The sequence below is a fragment of the Crotalus tigris genome, unplaced genomic scaffold (genome assembly GCF_016545835.1).
Source record: "Crotalus tigris isolate CLP2741 ecotype Arizona unplaced genomic scaffold, ASM1654583v1 scf7180000024427.8105951120:4207309, whole genome shotgun sequence".
In the NCBI taxonomy this organism is placed as follows: Eukaryota; Metazoa; Chordata; class Lepidosauria; order Squamata; family Viperidae; genus Crotalus; species Crotalus tigris.
In genome coordinates this window covers 1,682,245-1,697,078 of record NW_024100595.1, presented here as the reverse complement: position 1 = coordinate 1,697,078, position 14,834 = coordinate 1,682,245, and positions in this window count along the sequence as shown.

Here is a 14,834-nt window from a genome sequence, read left to right as displayed (position 1 = left end):
TATTATGCCAATTTAGAATGGATAATTAAGAGAGCCAAGGAAAGCAATATGTGCTTCATTGACTGTAGAAAAGCCTTTGATTGTGTTGATTGTAAGAAGCTCTGGAAAATCCTTAGAAAAATGGGAATCTCAGAATAGCTCACTGTCTTCCCATAAAATATACCTATGTCAAGAAGTCCAGATGAAACATGGAGAAACAAGACTGGTCCTTGGTAGGCAAAGAGTGAGAGCAGGCTGTATACCTCCCCCTTATGTGCTTAATCTATATATTAGGGAAGGCTGGATTAGGAGGAGATGAGTATGGTTTTACTCATGGAGGAAGAGAAGAAATAGAAAGAGAACAATAGCCTGTGCTATAATGATTAATAGCTACTTTAATAGCTGAGAATGCAAATACAGATGATTTGAAAGCTCTAATAAGTGAAAATCAAGGAAAAACATGAAAAGGAGGACTACAAAGAAGATCAAACTAATGCCAACAAGTACAGCAGCCAAGCCTCAGAGGTGATAATTAAGACCCTGAAGTGGCTTGTAGTTTCTTCCTTTTAGAAGCAACTTTCAAGAGGAAAACAACCAGCAGTCAAGAAATACACCACAGATTGGTACATGGCAGGGGAGCAATAAAGACCATGGAAAAGGTAGTTAGACGCTGAGATGCACCTATATCTTCAAAGATCAGAATCATGCAGGCAAAGGTTTTCCTTGTGAAATTCTATTGAAGAGAAATTTGGAGTCTGAAGAAGCAGACTAGAAAGTGCATTGCCATTCTTGAACATTAATGCTGGAGAAAACTCTGGAGAATACTGTAGATAGCGGGGGTGGGGAGAAACCCAAATAGATCATAGAACAAATCAATCCACAATTCTCTCTTGAGGCGCGCATAGCCAGGCTCAGATTACCATATTTTGAAAATATTATGCAAAGATCCAGCTAGCTCTTTTGAGAAGACTATAATGCTGGAAAGGGAAGAAAGAAAGAGAGGTGGATGGCCCCTAGTGAGGTGGCTAGACTCAGAAACAGAAGTGATGGGTGCATCACTGAGAGGCAGAGGGACCAAAGGGAAGATAGATCAGGGGTGGGCAGCTATGGCCACTTTACAACCTGTGGTCTTCAACTCCCAGAATTCCTGAGCCAGCAAGATTGGCTCTGGAATTCTGGGAGTTGAAGTCCACAGGTCTTAAAGTTGCCAAGGTTGGACACTCTTTAGCAATGTCAATCAGGTTGAATGTGAAAATGTGGCTCTAAAGGGCCTTATTTGTGTTTCTTTTTTGGCTGGATAACTGTCCTGACTCACATCCTTGACTGTGCATATTGCAACGGACCGTCTGATCGACTTATTTTATGAAATTGACATTAAAGATGAAGCAGGGGAGAGAAAACTCAGGGCCTTTCTTTTTTACAATTCTCAGCAGTACAGAATAACTAGTTAATCCAATTTTACAACATACTTTTATGTTACTATTCCTATTTTACTTATCTGCAGACTATGGTTTAAAGGGTCTTTTCAGATTGTTTTGTGATCCTTAAAAGAAATATGTCTTCCATCTTAGGCTGCCAGAACCAGAGTGGCTACATTTCATTGTGCTTCCCACCATAGAACATGGAATCATAAGGTCGGAAGGGAACCTAAAGGTCGTCTAGTCCAACCCCTGCTCAAGAAGAGATCCTATATCATTCTGGACAAATGCCTGTCCAGTTTCTTTTTCAAAATCTTCAGTGATGAAGCATCCACAACTTCTGGAGGCAAACCTTTCCACTGATTAATTGTTTTCACTGTCAAATTTTTCCTTGATTCCAGATTGAATCTCTCTTTGATAAGTTTCCATCTTGCCCTCAGATACTTTGCATTGTCTTGCCCTCAGATACTTTGAGGAATGGTGTTATGTCCTGAGCCTGTGAAGGCAGGCTCGGGGCATTGCAACGGTCCCGGGCAGGTGCAAGCTGCCCGGGAGCAGACTGGCTGTCGCCAGCACTCGTGCGCATGCGCAAAGTGCAGGCGCGCCAAATGTTACAGTTTGGCCCGGGGATCGCCTATAAAAGGGGCAGGGAGACTTGGGCATTGTCGGCGTCTTGTAACTAGTATGTTGAACAGAAATAAAGAGGTTCCTGAGGACTACAACTGCTTCTTGCGTCATTGCCATTTCGCTGAGGACTTAACACTGGCGACGAAGGTGGGATGCCTTACAACGACTGCAGACAAGTTGTAAGCTTACCCTAGAGTCCTGAGCAGTAGGAAACGGCGTTAAAATCAGAAGCTGCTCGCCAATTCAGCGAACATCGAGGGTAAGCTGGCTGATAGACCCTTCCTGTACTACGAAAATGGCAAAAGTTGGAAGACTTTCAGAATTCGACGTCTTGCATCCGGAAAGATGGGAGTCCTACGTAGCCAGGGTAGAAAACTATCTTAAAGTCAATCAAGTAAGTGGGAAACTATTTGGGTGAGAAATGTTAAATTTACACAAGCTCAGAATTTAAGGGAGAATTTTTACAAAATGTTTTACAGATGGCACCTTGATCCACAAAAAATGTCTCGTATGTATCCTGACTTACAGCCTAAATGTTGGAGATGTGGATGTCTGGATGCTACTTATTATCATATTTGGTGGTTGTGTAAAAATATAAAAGCCTTTTGGATTAAGATATGGTGGAATATCCAAAGAATTTTTAGAAGGAGGGTAAAATTTACCCCACAATTGTTTTTGTTAGGTATTGTTATTGATTGTGATATCAAGGAGATTACATTGATGTTAAATTTAATTACAGCCGCAAGGTTGTTAGTAGGGCAATGTTGGAAGAAGGAATCTTTGCCTACTTTGCAAGAGTGGTTTCTCAAAGTTTCTTACTTGGCGGAAATGGCAAAGATTTCGGCTTTCTTGAAGGATCAATCGCAAGAGAAGTATGTTGCGGTATGGAAAAAATGGATAGATTTTATACAACATAAGTTGGATATAAAAAATATTATTTAGTTTTTTAATAATTTATACTTTTTCTCTTCCTCTATTCTTTTCCTTGTTAAACATTTATTTTTTGTTTTTTTATATATTTATACTATTGTTAATTATTTTATAATTTTTCTAATTAATGTATTTAGATTTTTAACTAATGCTAGATTCATTTATGGTTTATATTTTTTTTAAGATTTTTTGGTTAAATTTTAATTAAGCCTATATTCAGCTCTGGGAAGATTGGGGGTGGGAATGGGTGGGTTGGGGAGGTGGGGGGGGGAGATTGTTTTGTTTTTGTTTTTGTAAAATTTTAAAAATTTAATAAAAATTATCTTTGAAAAAAAAAGTCAATCAAGTAAGAGAAGATAGTTTAAAAGCTGCCACCCTGCTGTGCGTTTGCGGTCAAGACGCATTCAAGATCGCTGAAAACATAGCAGCACCTGCACCTCTAGAATCTGTTAACTACACAGATCTCAAAAAACTACTAAAGGAACACTTCCAGCCCAAGTTGTCCGTCATTGCTTGGTGCCACACATTTAAACAGAGGGATCAGCAGCCCGGAGAATCAGCCAAAGAGTACATTGCTGCGCTGAGAAAAGCCGCTAAACACTGCGAGTTCAAAGATCTAGAAGAACGGCTGAGAGACAGATTTGTATGCGGACTGAGACATAGAGAATTGCAGCAGAGACTTTTCGCTAAAGAAGACTTATCATTCCAAGATGCCTTGAGAGAGGTTACTGCAGAATAGGCAGCAGGTGGCGCCATTAAGAACATGAGGCCGATCAGAAGTACTCCAGAAGCTGTGTCCATGCACCAAGAAGGAGTCCAAAGGAACCCAGAGGAGGATCCTGACGATGAAGTAGACCGTCTCTACCCCACAAAAGAAGGGAAGCAGAAGGAAAGCTCTTCAGCTGTTCCCAAGTGCCTCGGTTGTGGAGGTCGTCACAAGAGGACCGACTGCAGATTTCACTCCACTATCTGTAGAGCATGCGGAAAACAGGGCCACATTGCAGCTGTGTGTCTGGACCGTCAGAAGGTACAACCTCGAGAAGAATTGCGCCTGAAAGGTACCAGGGTCCCCAGCCAAAACAGGGTGGGTTTCTGTGCTTCGCGAAGAAGCATTTATAGGACAGGCACACAGAAGCCCATTAAGAAAAAGCTGTCACTTAAAGTGAAGTTACAAGGGGTTCCATTGGCTATGGAACTGGATACGGGGTCTGCACTTTCAATCATTTCCATGCACACATTCAGGAAGATTTGTTCTGGCAGCGGATTTCAGGCCAAACTGAGGCCTTCCGACATTGTGTTAACAGACTTTCAAAACTCCAGAGTGTGTGTTAAGAGGGAGGCCACCCTTAACGTGCAGTACAAGGATTTTGAAGGTCCATTAGATGTAATAGTAGTAGGGGGTGAGCGAACGAGTCTCATAGGACTCGATTGGTTTGAGGCCTTGGGAATACACGTCACAGGGCTCAATAGCTTGCAAACAGTAGACCTACAGGAAGTCTGCAAAGAATTTGCAGATGTTTTCAGCCCACAGCTGGGCACGTACAAAGGACCCCCTGTGTCATTAAAACTAGACCCCACTGTCACCCCTATTAGAATTAAAGCAAGAAGGGTTCCTTTTGCTTTGAAAGGTAAAATTGACACCGAATTGGACAAATTGATTCAGCAAGGAGTCTTAGAACCTGTCGACTCCAGTCCTTGGGAGACCCCCATTGTCACGCCTCTTAAGGCAAATGGGGACATTCGCATCTGTGCAGATTACAAATGCACTCTGAATAAGGCATTGCAGCAACATGCCTATCCTGTCCCCGTGGTCAGTCATATTCTGGCCTCCCTCAAGGGGGGGGGTGTTTTTGCAAAGCTTGACCTAGCTCAGGCGTATCAACAGTTGCCTGTTGATGATGCTGCTGCTGTAGCTTAAACCATTGTGACCCACAGGGGGGCATTCAAGGTAAAGAGGTTACAATTTGGAGTAAATGTTGCTCCAGGAATTTTCCAAAGCATAATGGAAAACACACTACGGGGTATACCAGGGGTTTGCCCCTATTTTGATGATGTCTTAATTGCTGGAGACTCTACACACAACTTAGCTGAGAGATTAAGGGCTGTCCTGCTGAGGTTCAGGGAAACGGGCCTCAGACTCAAGAAGGACAAATGTAAAATTGGGGTGCCTTCTACAGATTTTCTGGGATTCAAAATTGATGCTACTGGGATTCACCCTGCTGAGTCCAAATTAAAAGCTATTATGCATGCTCCTAGGCCAAAGTCCAAGGCCGAACTACAGGCCTTCCTGGGCCTTTTGAACTTTTACAACTCCTTCCTTCCAAACAAGGCTAGTGTAGCCAAACCTCTTCATAGGCTCTTGGACAAACAGGCAGTATGGCAGTGGTCACAAAAACATGAAGCAAGTTTCAATGAGGTTAAGGCCTTGCTAATGTCCAACAATGTGCTTGCACATTTCAATGAATCCCTTCCTGTATGCATCGCTTGTGATCCTTCTCCTTATGGGGTGGGAGCCGTACTAAGCCACCTCAGACCAGATGGAACTCAGATTCCTGTTGCATATTACTCCAGGACCTTGTCTTCTGCAGAGCGAAATTATGCTCAAATTGACAGGGAGGCTTTAGCTGTTGTTGCTGGAATCAAAAAGTTCCATGATTTCCTATATGGCAGGCATTTCACGGTCTTCACTGACCATAAGTACCTTTGTTGGGGCTGTTTACTACACATAAACAAATCCCCCAAATCATCTCCCCCAGAATGCTGAGATGGTCTATCTTTCTGTCTGCCTATGATTTTTCTTTACTTCACAAACCTGGGAAAGAAATGGGCCATGCTGACGGCCTCAGTAGATTACCCCTGCCAGTAGTAGAGGCTGACCCTGCACCAACAATCAATATCCTATCAATTCAAGCCTTACCTGAGTCCCCTTTAGATGCCAGGGATTTGGCTGCTGAATCACACTTTCTCGTGTCCTATCTTGGGTTTTATCTGGATGGCCAGAGAGCTGTCCAGGCACTGAGTTTCAGAGTTTCTGGTCCAAAAGGAATGAGTTATCCACTTTCCAGGGTTGTCTGCTTTGGGGGAGCAGAGTTGTCATTCCTACCTCAATGAGGACTAGGGTCTTAGATTCCCTCCACGAGGGTCATCCTGGCATTGTACGTATGAAGGCGCTTGCGCGCAGCCATTTGTGGTGGCCTGGGTTAGACAGAGACATTGAAGCTAAGGTGCATGCATGCCACCTTTGTCAACGCTCACGCCCTGAAATGCCCCACGCTTCTGTACATAGATGGGAGGAAACACAGTCTCCATGGTCTAGGGTGCACATTGACTACGCTGGGCCCTTTCAGGGTCAATTCTTCTTGGTCTTGGTTGATAGCCATTCAAAATGGCTTGAGGTTGTACCTGTCTCTTCCACCACCACTGCAAAGACTATTCAAGTACTGAGGGGGATTTTTGCTGCACACGGGCTTCCTGATGTCCTCGTATCTGACAATGGCCCTCAATTCACTTATTCCGAATTCCAAGCTTTCTTACAGGCCAACATGATTCGTCATGCCACCTCTGCGCCCTTCCACCCATCCACCAACGGTATGGCTGAACGCATGGTTCGCATCACCAAGGATGCTTTGAAGAAACTAACCTATGGAGACTGGCATCACAGGTTGGCTGACTTCCTCCTTTCTTATCGCACTACACCTTCCACTTCTACCGGAAGGAGCCCAGCTGAACTTCGTTGGGGGCGCAAACCAAGCTTGACCGGTTGCACCCGGACAGACTACCTTCTACAATCACACACCCCAGGGCACCTAGACAACTGCTAGCGGGTGCCCCGGTTTGGACTTGTAACTACGGGCCTGGTCATTTATGGGTCCCTGCCACTGTGTCCAGGGTCACAGGTCCTTTGTCCTACGAGGTTTCCCTGGACGACGGTCGTGTCCTGCAACGACACATCGATCAGCTACGCACAAGACGGGACCTTCCCACTGAGACTCCTGGTTCTTTTCCAGGGGGGAGGGGGACCCCTATGGGCAAAGGGATGGGTGTGGGCTGCAGCCTATCATTAACGAGGGAACCACAGACAGTTCATTCCAAAATTCCGCGAGTGCTCCAAACAGGAATTCATGGAGTCCAACTAGAACTCAGGCACCAGTGCCTACTCCAGCCAGGGAGTCACCCCGGGGGCATAATCACTACACACCAGCATCATTCAGTACTCCAGTCAGGGAAGATATCCGGGAGCATCCAAACAACCCACACCCTGCAAGAGAGCTGGCACACATTCCGTCTAGTTGGCCCAACACTGCCACTGATCCTAGAAGGGGGCAAGCACATAGGGAGGTGGTCGAGGAACCGAATCCCGACTACAACACCTCTGGCATCACTCAGGGGACACCTGAGTTTTGGGACAGTACTGAAACCCTAGTAAGCCCGGTTACAGAACGGGAACATGAGGGAAGACAGCCTCTTGATAGGTCTAGGACAGACCTGGGAGGTTCTACAGAGTTGCCCAACAGTGGCAGTCACTTAGGAGGGCCAGAGAGCCTGCAACCAGGCAGGACAACCAGGTCAAACAGAGAAAGAAGCTCTGGCCTGACGAGCCCGGTGGGCAAGCAAGCAGGCCAGGCATTGGAGCACAGTCCTTGGGAATCACCAGGGCCAAGCAAGGGGAACAAGCATACAGCACCCCTCAGTCAAGGGGTACTTGGAAGGTACCCAGAAATCAGGAGATCACAGAGAGCTAAAAGATCTCCTAAGTATTTAGAAGATTTTGTAACCCTACTGGCAAAACAGAGTTAACAGAGAGTATTCCTGTACATGTAGAAAAAAATGGAACACTGGGAACAATAGAAGCAAAAGAGATAACTGGTATGAAAGCTAGTATGGGTATCACACTCGTATTGGGTTGCATATTGTTATTTGTATAATTATAGTCTTAGCCGGGGGGGAAGGGGTGTTATGTCCTGAGCCTGTGAAGGCAGGCTCGGGGCATTGCAACGGTCCCGGGCAGGTGCAAGCTGCCCGTGACCAGACTGGCTGTCGCCAGCACTCGCGCGCATGCGCAAAGTGCAGGCGCGCCAAATGTTACAGTTTGGCCCGGGGATTGCCTATAAAAGGGGCAGGGAGACTTGGGCGTTGTCGGCGTCTTGTAACCAGTATGTTGAACAGAAATAAAGAGGTTCCTGAGAACTACAACTGCTTCTCGCGTCATTGCCATTTCGCTGAGGACTTAACAAATAGGTTGACCATCTTTTCCCAGCCTTGATGATGGAAGATTTTTGTGCCCAGGAGACATTGGCAGGGGGACAGTGCCAGTATCTTAGCTCAACCTTCTTTTACCAAGAAATTCTAAAATTCTTCCATCATAAGTCCTGGCAGCTGGACTGGACCCAATTTTTTGACCATTTTACCATTTTGTCAGAAGCAAGCTGAGAAAGTTGTAGAACAGGGGTGTCAAACTGCGGGCCCACGGGCCGGATGCATTATAGCGAAACCGCGCCCACCCCATTGCCGGCAATGGCAAAAAAGTCGCAATACATCACAACACGTCGTGTGACGTTGTGAGTTTGACACCCCTGTTGTAGAATGATCATGATCATGTGATTGCAAGATGTTGCAACCATTGTAAATACAAGCTGGGTTGTCAAGCACCCAAACTGTGATCCTATGACAGCGGGGGATGGTATAACGGTCATAGCTTGGAGGACAGGTTGTAAGTCACTTTTTCTATAGCCATTGTAACTTCAAACCTTCATTAAAATAACAGGCATAAATCAAGGAGCAACTGTAAATCCTTTCATTGCCTTGATTTTCTATCTGTGTGGGCAGTGTGTTTGTGTTTGTGTGTGTGTGTGTTAGCTTCCCACATTTCTCTTTCTCTTTTACTTGTCCCAGACTAGTCCTTTCTATATCTAGCAATTTGGATTCATTGCTTTAATAAGGACATTTTTTCAAAATTTCCCCACTTGCAAAGCTGTACAAAATATGGCTTATGTTTTCTGGATGATTGCTTTTTTAAAAAAATAATAATAATGCTTCATTTCTGGTCTTTTGACAGTAGGTTTTAAAGCTTCTGTTTCTCTAAGGATTGGGCTGAAGGAAGAAATTCTTGGTAGGAGGGCTAAGACTCAAAGGGCAAAACGTAATTTGGAAGATGTATAGGCGCACACATAGGAACTGTCAGGAATCTATTAAAGCAGCTGCCTCTTTTCCTAGATTAATGTTGCCATGCCATAATAGGAAAAGACATTCTTGGTTGAAGATGCTTAACAAAACCGGAGCAGTCTGTGTAATCATCACATTGTGAGTTTCATTTCACCCAAAACTAGATCCTCACATACAGCCGTAGTAAGAGTTCCCCTGTTGGGCAAACTAGGATTGTCAGAAGATTTCATCTGGATGGAGGCAGCCAATGTTTATTGGACAACCCTTACAAGAAGTAGGGTTCTTTTTTTTAATTATATGCCCTGCCAATGTATAATAGACCTCAAAAATTCTAAGTGGGGGGTTGAGCAATGCACAAAAGAATTACCGTATTACTTCCAATCATTTAGAAACAATAATACAGCCCAAAGCTTCATTTCCCTTTTTTTAGACAACTATCCTGCTGACTTATGATTCATGTGCATTTTGTGACCACCTAAAGTTCAAGACAAGTTAAAAAATAATGTTAAATAAGCCTCCAATTGAGGTAAGCAATGCAGCTCTGAACCTCTGCTTTATCTGCGGAAAGAAAGGGTGAGCAACATCATTTGGATGGCAGAAAGAAATTCCACCCACCACCCCAGGTCAGGAGAGGGAAGTCCTTGGTCCTACAGCGTCCTTTGTATGGCAAGGAGAAGAATGGAGAACATGGACAAAATACTGTAGGAATTAAAGACACTTGCCTACTTCAGAGGGACTGTCTGGACAAGTCCCTGCAGGTTTGTTTGTTTTTTTTGGCAAATTAGTTCCCTTGCCCCCTTTTTAGTGCTGAGAGAGAGGGACTGGCCCAAGATCACTTTGTGCCTAAGACAGGATAGAACTTGCAGACTCCTAGCTTTTAGCCTGTCCAAACTGGCTCTTCAGAGCTCATAGGAAGCGTACTTGGCACTGTTTTAAACTGGTCTTGGAACTTCAGTTGTTCAGTCATTGTTGCTTTCTCCTCTTTCTTCTCTCCCACCTGTCTTGGCACCGCTTTATGGCAATCTCCCACTCTTTCTCTCCTTTTTTAAGATTTAACACTTCCACATCATATTAGCTGAAACCAACCAAATGTTTAAATAGTTCCAAAAGGAATGTCAAGTTGTGGTGGCGGAGGAGATTTAGGCCCTTCCACATGCAGGGATCCTGCCGATCTGAGACTGATGCACACATACATACGTACATACATACATACATACATATGCATATATCTCCATCATGTCATGGGTCTCCTTTGGGGTTTCAAAAATGCAGCTCATTAACCTACAGCTTGTGGTCCAGAGAAACCTTACGAAAACAGGATCCAGTCTTTCTTGGAAGTGTGGGATGACTGGTTTCCCACTGATGGAAACTCTCATTGAACACTATCTTCTGGCTGCTGAGGTCCTCACCATCAGCAAGAACCTACCCCATCATTATGCCTTATCATTATTTTTTTTTCCTCCATAGTCCCACCAAGGAGTGGCCTTGATACTCTTTTCACATAAATGCCAGGGGAAAGAGCTGACTGCCCAGATTTTGGGGGTGCTTCTTATTGCTCAATCAGAAGGGAGCACGGTTTGGCAAGCAGGGACATCCATGAGGTGAGGGTGGGGTGTCCAAAATGTCAGGATTTCAGCCACAGCCATGTAACTGAGGCTGTAACCTAGGCTATCTTGACCCCCTTCTGCAGCTGGCAACACAACGAAACCAGCCCTTCACTGCTCAGTCATTGTCGAGGTACAAGAACCCTACCATAGTTCCTTTCCAATAACCCTGTTGCACTAAAGAAAAATGCAGATGGGGTGGGAGGGTGGTAGCAGCAGCTGCTATTAGGAAAGAGAGAGAAATGTGCACCTTTTGTTTGTGTGTGAATGTTTGCGTGAATTTTTCTAATTTTGCATTTTTGAACCAATGCACCAACTGAAAATCAGCTGAACTTCCAAATCTGCACTTCTTCAAATTTTGCAAAGCACTTGGTTATATTTTTTTTTCCAGAAAGAGATATTTTAAGGGAAGTCTGTTCAGAAAGGTTCTTTTTTTCATGAACATAATCTTCAAAAACTGTGGCAAACGTGTGTGTGTTCTAGGAAAGAGGGCCCCAATGCAGAGCAGCTTTTTAAGGACATCTTTATAATATATATAAACATATAAATTGACTGGAGTGAATTGACAAATAAAAAAACTGAAAAAACTAAATAGGCAGATTTGCAAAAATGAGAAACTGTAATTGACAACTTCAGACAATCACAGCTACCACGTTCTCAAATATTGTCTCTTTTTCTCACAATAGCTGCCCCAGAGGAGCAATGGTTCTGGCAGATAACCATCTCACACAAGAGTCATGCAATGTTTCTGCTAAGTTAGACCTCCAAGCCTGGTCTCCAGACCCGTTCTAGTGTTCAGAGAATAATTTCATAGGCAGCCAGTGCAAATGAGTGCATCATCCAAATCAATAGGAAGTGCTCCATCAAGGGACTTGTATTTCTCATTTATCATGTAGACCAGGGGTCTCCAAACATAGCAACTTTAAGACTTGTGGACTTCAATTCCCAGAATTCCCCAGCCAGGACAGGAAATTCTGGGAGTTGAATGGCTGGCTGGGGAATTACAGAATACAGAATAACAGAGTTGGAAGGAAACTGGAAGGTCTTCTAGTCCAATCCCCTGGTCAAGTAGGAGACCTTATATCAGGGTCTCCAAGCATGCCTGGCTGGGGAATTCTGGGAGTTGAAGTCCACAAGTCTTAAAACTGCCAAGTTTGGAGAGCCCTGATGTAGATATATGTTCTCCTTCAGCTCCAACACAGGTTTCAAATTGGATGCAACTCCATTCCCTGAAAGGGCTTATCTGCATTGTTTCAACTGATATTATGCATATATTCTCATCCAATTCATCACTTTTCTATGATTTGACTCCCCCAAGAATGTCGTAGGGATAGCAAGGAAACCGTAGGATACAAGCTCTCAAACAGAAATGGAGGAACCAACTCTTTTCATCCACCTCTGTGTGGTCTTTCATGAAATAAGGTCAGTCTTCTCCAACCTTGCACTCTTCAAGAGCAGATGAAAGCCATGGCCAATGGTATCCTGGTTGTAACTTTATGTGACTTAGGATGTGCTGACAAGAGTCACAATGCTCTAGTCATCTCTCACTTTGACTGTTGTAATTTCACTTTATGTGAAGCCAACCTTGAAAACTTCAGTGAGCATGCTAATGGTATGGCCATGTCATAGCACCACTATGGGAACCAAATTGTTTCTGAGTGAGTTCACAATGCTGGTCATTACCTTTAAAATGCCATCTGTCTCAGGACCTGGGCATTTTAGAGAGGCTGGGAAACAGAGAACATCTGTTGAAGATCTCCTCTTACGGAAAGTGCAGGATGAGAGAGGACTATATCTATTAGCTCTTCCAGGTAAACCAGATAGGAAGCATGACTAGATGAATTAATTCTACTTTATTGTGAGGCTACATTAACACAATTTTGGAAACCACTTTGGTGAAATGGACGATATAGAAATGTGATGAATTTATTTATTTATTTATTTATGAGACTTATATACCGCTTTAAGTGCAAGCATTCTCTAAGCAGTGTACACCAGTAAGCAATGTGTGTGTGTGTGTGTGTATATATATATATACATATATATATTTACATTGCCCCCAACAATCTGGGTCCTCATTTTACCTACCTCGGAAGGATGGAAGGCTGAGTCAACCTTGAGCCGGTGAGATCTGAACCGCTGACCTGCTGAACACAGTCAGCTAAAGTGGCCTGCAGTACTGCACTCTAACTGCTGCGCCACCTCGGCTCGTGAATGAATGAATGAATGAATGAATGAGTGAATGAATCTGAAAATACAAACTTTCCATCATTATTTTTAGCTGCTTGATCTAGTAGGATAAATTTCTTTCTCTCATCTTTAAGCTACTCAGAGCTCCTGTCTCTCTTGTCTGATTGTTTCCTAGATAGCATATCTTTCCCTCCTCCCCCAAGGTCATCCACACATTCTATTACATCACCAGACCTCCCTCCAATAGAACAGCTTTCTTGTTTTCCCCCAACCCCAGAAGCAAGGATGGTCCATACCCGGGGTAGGCAACCTTGGCTCTTTTATGATTCATGGACTTCAACTCCCAGAATTCCTGAGCCAGCCATGCTGGCTTAGGAATTCTGGGAGTTGAAGTCCATGAGCCATAAAAGAGCCAAGGTTGCCTACCCCTGGTCCACACTATCCCGATCTTCTAGAACAGTGTTTCTCAACCTTGACAATTTTAAGGCACGTGGACTTCAACTCCCAGAATTCCACAGCCAGCAATGCTGGCTGTGGAATTCTGGGAGTTGAAGTCCACGTGCCTTAAAATTGTCAAGGTTGAGAAACACTGTTCTAGAATGTGCTTTAAACCTGGCTGTTCTAAAAGAGCTTTTGTGAACAATGTGAAGCCATCAGCATGCCTGTTTTATATACATATATAATATTTTATTAAGCCATCAGCATGCCTCTTAATGCTGAATGTGCATTACAGGTAGTCCTCGATTTACAACAGTTCATTTAGTGAGCATTCACACTTATAACAGCACTGTATAAAGTGACTTACAATTGATTTTCTACACTTATGGCCATTGCAGCATCCCCATGGTCATGTGATCAAAATTCAGATGCTTGGCAACTGACTTGTATTTATGACAGTTGCAGTGTCCCGGTGTCATGAGATCCAGCTTTTGTGACCCTCTGATGCCCAAGTTCAATGGGGAAGCCAGATTTGTTTAACAACCATGCAGGGGTTCACTTAACTGTGGGAAGAAAGGTCGCAAAATGGGGAAAAGCTCATTTAACAACTGACTTGCTTAGCAACAGAAATTTTGGGGTCAATTGTGGCCATAAGTCAAGAACTACCAATATTACAACTACTGAATGTCTTTATTAGGATCATGTTTTAAAATGTTTTAAATTTTGAATTTTAACATCAATGTGGAAATTGGACTGATATGGCAGATAAGGCTGATGAATAAAATATACGTATGCTGGGTCCCCTAATTCTGGTTAGTATAACCAAAGGCCGTGTTCATTTGGGATTATGCAGGTTGAACACCAGCATATCTTGGAGAAATAGGTTCCAGAAGTGCAGGATAGGTAGTCTTTCTGCCCTCCTAAATAAACAAAAGCAAAATAAACTGTGTTAGCTATGAGAAAAAAAAAATCCAGACTGTATACCGAAATATTACCTTTACTGGTAGTTTTTGATTTATAGACCTATCACTTAACAACCACTCGAAATTTATGTCTGGTGTCTGTCAAAAACTGACCCATAGTGAATAAGGGTTTCACTTAAAGATCACAGTGTTTGCTTAACAACTGCAGCGAAAAAGCTCATGAAATTGGGTCTGGTCACATGGTGACTCGCTTTATGACCCTCATGACTTACAACTGTAATTGCCAGCCTAAATTATGGTCATAACTTGAGGATTGTCTGTATTAAGTCCTCTGAGGATTTATAACATGATACAATTCTAAAGAATGAGGTTAATTTAAATGAATGGCAGAAAGGTATTAACAAATTTATTTGGGCAGGGAAAAAAACCAAGGGTAAAGCTTAAAATTATGCAAGACTTCCGTGAGAGAGGTGGACTCAAGGTACCGAATCTGAAATTATATTATGATGCTGTGGCTTTAACACTAATTAGTGATTGGGTTAATTTAACAAATGTAGAAATAC